This window comes from Adiantum capillus-veneris, chromosome 4 (genome assembly GCF_014529385.1).
Source record: "Adiantum capillus-veneris isolate H3 chromosome 4, ASM1452938v2, whole genome shotgun sequence".
NCBI lineage: Eukaryota > Viridiplantae > Streptophyta > Polypodiopsida > Polypodiales > Pteridaceae > Adiantum > Adiantum capillus-veneris.
In genome coordinates, this window is record NC_140934.1 from 52170068 (window position 1) to 52178011 (window position 7944).

Consider the following 7944-nt stretch of genomic DNA (forward strand, 5'->3'; position numbering starts at 1 on the left):
TTTGCACCATCCTCCAAGATTATAGGGAATATACAAAAATTTCGAGGTAAAGCATAACCATAAATTATCTCACAAATTTTCATGAAAACCTCCTTGATCATAGGACATATAAGTCAATTGCCCCGGACCATCCATATCTCTGTCACCTCTTGGATCAAAAGCTAGCTCAAAATCCCCTACATCATAGGGTAACATCATATCCCATATAGCATTAGGTATCACTAGATACTAGCGTAGTCCCTGTGCAACTGAGTCATCCAATTGTTGATCATCAATCACATGTAAAAGCATTGGTAGTGCACCTTCACTCTCACTAGTATTGAAATCCCAATCATGAATATCTAAATACATCAAGTCTCTTGCAAAACTCTCTTCATTAGCCTCAGAAGATGCCCCAGAAAATAATTATCTATCTAGTAGAGGCTCAAAATCAAGTAGAGCATCATCCAACAACTGCATAAGGTCATCATCAGCTGCATCTGAACAAACTTTCTCATGCATGAATCTAGATTGATTGGTATCCTTAGCATATTTATTTGAGAATCCTTCCAAAGCTTCATCCAATAAGCACATGAGATCTAGGTCCATTGCTTCAGAAGGTTCCTCCATCCTGCACATCTCAAGCTGCTATAAACTAAGATTTCCACATATAACATGCATACTAAATACATCTACTATAAATTGCTCTTTAATTCTTTCACCCTCATCCAAATATCTTTGCACTTTTGTAGCAGAAAGTTCAGCATGCACATTGAAAATTTCATCTACTGCCCTGTCTATATCATTGACACAATGAAACCAATCATATTCAACACCAAGAGATTTCTCTTCACTATGCACCCCTTCTAAATCGGCATCATCAAGTTCATGATCATTCTGTCATAGTGTGAGCCCTGTGTCACAAATTCTTGATAGAGAAGAAGTTTTCTCCCCCCCTATATCATCAACAAATCTAGGATCAGTTTGCAATATCAGTAGCTCTGGGTCACAGAAACTTGTCAAAGGAGTCTGCACCACCCCTCTAAATCATCATCATCACATTCAAGATCAATTTTCCACTTTGGTAGCTCAGCTTCACAACAACTTGTCAATAAAGGATTCTGCGACCCCTCTAAATCAACATTTTGCAGATCTTCAAACACATACTCTTTCTTGACCAAGTCCTCAAAATCTGGTATATCCAAATTCGGTAAATTTGATTACCCAAATCCATAGTCTTGTTGCTCTCAATAGCAGCCCTGCTTTTACCTATAACATCTCTATCATCAATCAACTCTATGGTAGAATGTGTACTAGAAAACAATTTCTCTAATTCCAAGTCAGTAGCAAAAGTATCAGTTGTAACCGAATCTTCATGCATGTCTACTTGAATATGGCTGCACTCATTCACCTACACAATTTATTCTTGAGCTTTAGCCACTTCGTTGTTTTGATCCCCTAATTTCTTTTCCTCATGTACTACATGTATAGGCTCTTTGCAAAACTTGCCCTGTGTATCTTGAGGTTATAGAGCCTCACCCTCAAAGATTTCTACTTCATGTAAGGAATCTGCTAAACCCAGCTTTTCATACATAGCTTCAACTATATCTTCATCATTAGCCCGTAAGAAGGTAGCATCTTGTACAATACACTCAACAATCACAGCTTCTAATTTTAATCGTACTTGTCCTCAAACATCTACATAGTTTTCTAGAATTGGACTCTGTTCTTAATAGCTTGCATAATGCTCATAACTTACTTGTACAATAGCTTCTTTGAAGCATTCCCAATTTTCATTGCAGGATTTGATAACCTCTTGAATGTGTTCCTTCAAATATGAACTCACTAACTGCTCAAAAGATATGATTAATAACTCTTTTGGTATCCCTCTTAACTTGGTTTCCAGCTCATAGCACTCTAAGTAGCCCTCTGGATCATAATCTTTGAAGACTCGCCTCTCGTTGTATACTACATCTAAAGCTTCATCCAAAGCTTCAGCCATTTGATTTGTCTTCTTTACGGTCTCCATTTCAAGCAGAGATCCTTGAACCAATTGAAGCATCTTCAAAAAATCTGGAATTTTTGACTTATCATCAAAACCGTTTGCACTTAGTTCTTCAATCAACTTAATCATCTGCTCATAATTCTCCATCTTTACCTCCCACCCTAGCTCATTTCACTTCGGGTTCACCAAAGATGTTGGGGATATGTGTTCGAAACATGAGCCGAGTAGGCGTGGGGCCTCTAGCTGTGAGAGGTGTGAAAGAGAGAGAACAAGAACAATAGATGCAAATGGAGAAGCACCATCACTTGGATCATCTGGTAAATAGGAGTTTAAGCTCGCTTTATAGATTAACTAGGCCATTAATGACATCCGGGTTTAATAAGATGATTAATTAATCTTTAGACCGATGTCGATGAAGAAAATTTTTGTCTATACTGCTTTACCTGCCTTGAATTCTCCTAGATTCTGCAAGTTTTAATTCTTCTCACTGCCTCAATCATCATGCTTCAGTTATTGTCAATAATTCTGCATCTTCCTCTTCTGTGTGTTTTGCACTAGCTTCATTGCTGCACAAGCTTTGTCTTTCTCCTCTACTCGACTTGCTCCAATTTCCTTAACCCTTTCTTGGCCACTAAACTTGCTTGGCGTGCCTTGTGCTTTCCTCTTGTTTCTATAGGTCTAGTCCCTTGCTTATGCATCAGAGAGAGAGAGAGAGAGAGAGAGAGAGAGAGAGAGAGAGAGAGAGAGAGAGAGAGAGAGAGAGAGAGAGAGAGAGAGAGTCCGAGCTTCTTACACCTTGGCTTCAAGAGCCTTAGGTTCTTTCTCACCAAACTTCTCCGATATCGAGCTCATCCTCCTCCTTGAACTCGCTTATGATGCCTATGATGCCTTGAACTCACTTATGATGCCTTTATGTGCTTCAACTTCGAGACCTTTCCTTTGCTTATCGAGGACAACGAGTGAGAGATTTCCTACCAGCCTTTGATTTTTCTCTTGAGCGAGAGCAAGAGACACAGTCTTTTTTTCCTTGCTTTCAAGCCCTTGCCCATAACCTCCCTACCTTATGCTCCCTTCGTTCCTCCTCAAAATCAAGAGAGAGAGACCAAGAGAGAGATATGTCAAGCTTTCCAAACGAGGAGTGAGAGAGACAGAGATATTCTCCTTGAAGCTTCCTGGTCTTGCCCGAGAGCTCCCTTCCTTGCTCTCCTGCTTCACCTCACGTTCCCTTTTCTTTGCATGCTCCCTTCTCTTGATTATGGCCGAGAGAGAGAGAGAGAGAGAGAGAGAGAGAGAGAGAGAGAGAGAGAGAGAGAGAGAGAGAGAGAGAGAGAGAGAGAGAGAGAGATCTATTTCAATCTTCCTCGATGGCCTTTCCCCTCCTCCTCAAATCCTCCTTGCTCGTCACCTCTTGAGTCCTTCTCGTAACCCTCCTTTCCATTTTTTTCATGCCCTTCACGCTTTTCTATAAAAATCTCTCCTCTTCCCCCTATTTTCACAACGACGGCACCGTCATTGTGGGAACAGGGGTGATGACATGGCAATCCCAACAAGTGAGCTACACGGCTTCTAATGGGACTAACACCAAATAGGAGCGCCTTGGCAAGCTAAGCGATTTTGTCTTCTTTGTTGTCCTCAACCGGCCACTCCTTTGCATGCTACAAGCTCAATCATCATCCTCTTCCCCTCCTTGCTACTTCCACACCTTGTCTCTTTGTTTTTTTCCCCCTTTACACACTAAAAATCCTTTTCTTAATTAATTGGGTGGCCATGCTTTGAGTTCTTTGGTGGGCGGTGGGCGGTGGGCTTACCTTCTTGGGTGGTCACTAACTTAGGGCCCTTTTAACCTTTATATAGGCACCACAATTAGCATACATATCGGCCAAAGCATTGCCAAACTCCTGCATCTTTCTCGAGAAGCCCCTGTTGAGCTAGGCATATCCCACAATCAATACGCTCCATGAGAGGAAATTTCGGACAAAGAGCTCATCAAGAACTTTATGTGCTTCCGTACGGCACCACATTTGGTATACAAAGCAGCCAAGGCATTGTTTAATGTGACATTCCAGACAAAGCATCCAATGACTAACAATATCATTGTGAATTCTAGTACCCATATTAGTGTCTCGTGCCTTCGAGATGCAAGTATAGGTGATTCGCTTTGGAGAAAGGCATTCCCTTTGCGTTTGGTTAAATTCCCTAGAGTTTCCTTACTGCAACCAGGCTGGGTATTTCTTGCAATCATTGTTCTTCATAAGATGACATTCAGGAACTTGGTCGAAGTCCAAAATTTCCAAATGGCACTCCGGCCGAGCGGACCGGACTGGTACAGAATCGGGTCATGGTGAATCTTTAACGGCCCATAACTTGGCAACCAGAACTCCGAATTGCTGATCAAAAAAGACAGATGCACTCCACAAAGTGAGCACTTCAGGCCCATGCATTGACTTCATTTTTATCCCCTTAGCTGCAATTTCCCAATCCGGTACAGATGTACAGTTGACTCAAACTTCAAACCGCCATACCTTTTTCATCGTAGCTCCAATCGACGAGCCGTAAAGACAGGCCGATAGAGCACTTTAAGCACTGCATATCTAGATTGAAATCTCCCATCTATGCTCACTTTAGGGATACTCTATTTCAGAATCATTAAAGCGTCCGCATCTGGCATACATTAATCGTTCAAATAGCTTGTTATTAAGCCCTGAACATTGATCAAGGATCATGTAAACTTCAATTAAGCTCGATGTTCATCTTCTTGGTATATTTCTTAGCATGGGAGTGGAGTTTCATGACAACAGGCCTCTTGCAATACAACAAGCCATGGAAGAAGCCACAACTTTAAATATCGAGCACCTAGGCATGATTCTACCACTTGGCATTGTGCAACACTCCGCATGGACAATGCTTATTTTCAAATATTGGAATGGAGGCCATGCGGAGCAATAGATACAAACATGTCACTTTGGTAGAAGGAATTTTTCCATCAAGGAGTTTTTGCAGACAACTGACAGTATAGAGCGCTTCCAAGACAATATTTTACACATTGTCAATGCTCTTCTACAAACTTTGAAGTACTTACATCACCATGATTTTATGGCTTTGGTGTTTGATTATTATGACATTTTTTAAAATCATGTTCAATATAATGTACTTGTAATATGTTTTGTTTTGTTGGCCCAAAGTTATGATCTCTCTCTTTTTACTTTATCACTCTGTGTGGTGTTGTCTATCACTTTTATGCTATACATATTGTATACAATTCTCATATATGATTGAAAAAGACACAAAGAAATAAATATTTGAGTTTATGACATAGAACCATTACAAAATGACTTCTTGAATGATTACAACAATAGAAGTAAATGCTTTTACAACTCAGCATGTTGAGTGAGATCTACCAAAACATCATTCAAACGTCAGAGCCAAGTGATGCATAGTTGAAAGATGCAGTGAAAATGCCTTGAGGTTGATTGTGACAGTTGCAACGTCTTATTCTGCAAGAGGAACAAACTTTTTATTATACTTGTCAAACTTGGTTTGAGCTAGTGCAAGTTCTAACACTTTTAGTTGCAAGCTTGCAGGAGTTTCACCTTGGCTTTCTAGGTCAACTCCTTGGTTTTTCGTCTCCACAATGTCTTCATGCTCCTCTGGCAAAAGGACGATTTGTGGATGCTTTTGCGATGGAGGGGTTCTTTCTTTGTTCTATGCTAAACCTTGTGGACAACGCGGCTAAGCCCAATGCCCATTGTCGTACTGTGACACGTACATAGTGGGAACGAATGCTACTTTTTAGATCTATCTTGCAACTTTTTAGATACATAAGTATACTTCCTATAATGTACATATGCATATATAAGTATAATAATAAGCTTTCTATATCATCCTATTATTTATTACAAGGATAAAATATTCTTACTTTATCGTTAGAAAGTACTATCGAAAAAAGTATCAATAGCTCCGCTTCTTTAACTTGGGGAAAAAAGAATTAGCTCTTTCTACTGGCGAATACTCCACGACGGACGTCATCACAGCGAGAACTCACCTAACAAGATTTGTCGGCTAAGGACGAAGCTTGACCCGTAGGTGCATGGAAGCAATCATAGGGTGTTAACCTACACTCGACCGACTCTCCACTACTTCCCACAGAGGTCTCTACCCAATGTCTAAGCTACAGTCTTCAGGAGTACATAAAAGGAGATTTCCTACGACTCTTTCAAGAGCCAAATACCCATCAAACGTTCTCAAAACTCCACAAAACTTGAAGGAAACCCTATTAACACCAATAGGTCGCTCTCCCTAAGGTCCATGAACCAAAACCCCAACCCTAAATACCTGGTGAAAAATCACGTAGGATGTCTGGTTAAAATTTGCAGGTTGTCGTTTCCAAAAACTAAAGTGCTTAATGTGTAGCTCTACTCAATGTGAACGCGTGGATATGCTGAAATGAAAAAATAGACAACTTATGCTCACTGAATCACCAGATATAGCTCGTGGGTAGATCTCGCAAAGCCGAACCATACACCCGCAATGTAGGTGTTGGCCATAGCTCTCTTTGGGGGCAACACACTGCACTTCTTCGTACTCGATTTCGACCACCGGTGCACGCGTAGTGTCAAGATAAAACTCTCACTCTCTGTCGTACACAGAGTACGCTCAACTCACACAGACAAAAACTTATAAAATGACAAAGGGTTTTTTTGCATTAAGGTCAAAAGTGGTATAAATACCTTACAATCTCAAACCCTAATGTTCCAATTTAACCATTCACTTAGTCTAAATGTCAAAAATGGGATACAATCTGGAAGCTTCTGCCCCCACTATTTACAAAGGTGAAATGAAGGTTTTTCTCAATTAAGGAATAGTTACAAAAAATAATATTCTGTCAGGAAATCATCTTCCATTGGGTCTGTCCAGCTGCTAACACTCCCCCCCTCCTAGTTCATGTCGTCCCCGACATGGAAGTAGAGATGCTTCTTTAGTGGAGGCTTTCGCACATCTTCAGAAGAGACTCATACCGTGCATGTTGGGCCAGTAATGTAGGGCCGAATATTTATGTATCGATGGTGAAGAACCCGGTGTAGAAGGTTTCTTCATGGGCCTGGAGATGATAGGAGGGCAAAAACATGATTCGCTGATAAAGGGCATGTATCACCTCATGGGAAGGCTGAGCAAACAGATCATATGCACATCTATATGTGTCTTGGAAGAAGAAGATGTTGTCGGTTGACTGTCCATGTTTAAACATTTCAAAAACTGCAATAAGGGTTTTACAGATTTTTTTGAGCATGATGCAAGAGAGGTCAAGCGATCGAGTGAACAATTTAATGGAGCCCGTTAGGGTTTTCACCATGTATTGCTCACTCATTCTCTTGCCTACCTTCAAGCTTGGCAGCTTTGGGTAGTTTAGCCATGTGGGGTGGCTTTTTTGCAGCAGCTCTTGTGCTTTCCAGGTCTGCATCCTTGGTAGAGGGAAAAAGTTAAGGTTGTCTCTGATTCTTTTAGGTGCCTCTACCACATGAACTAAATACTGCGGGTATTTGGTTCGCCATGCCTTTCTCCATTTTGGCTGAGAGTCCACAATCAGCTTAACTCCTTCTGGTTTGGAGATATCTTCTTTGTATAATGGCACTATTGGCTTCTCTTTAATCCGCTTGTTTATTGTAGCAGCTTCATACTTGAGAAGAGGATATGGGAGATAAGGTTGTAGCCATTCATTCCAAATGACATTGGCATCTAACTTTTGAATGGTCATAGACTTAAATACTCTCTGCTCCCACTCCATTTCTTCTTTGGCCGTGTCTTTTATTGCTGCTTCTATTGCCTTTTGTAGATTTTCTTCTTCTTCTTGTGTCAGATCCTGGGGCTCTTGGGATGGTCCCACAAGGATGTCCTTTTTCATAGTGGTGTCCATTGGATCTGACACATTGTCTATGTCAATGCCTTCCATTGTTGGTGGCCAT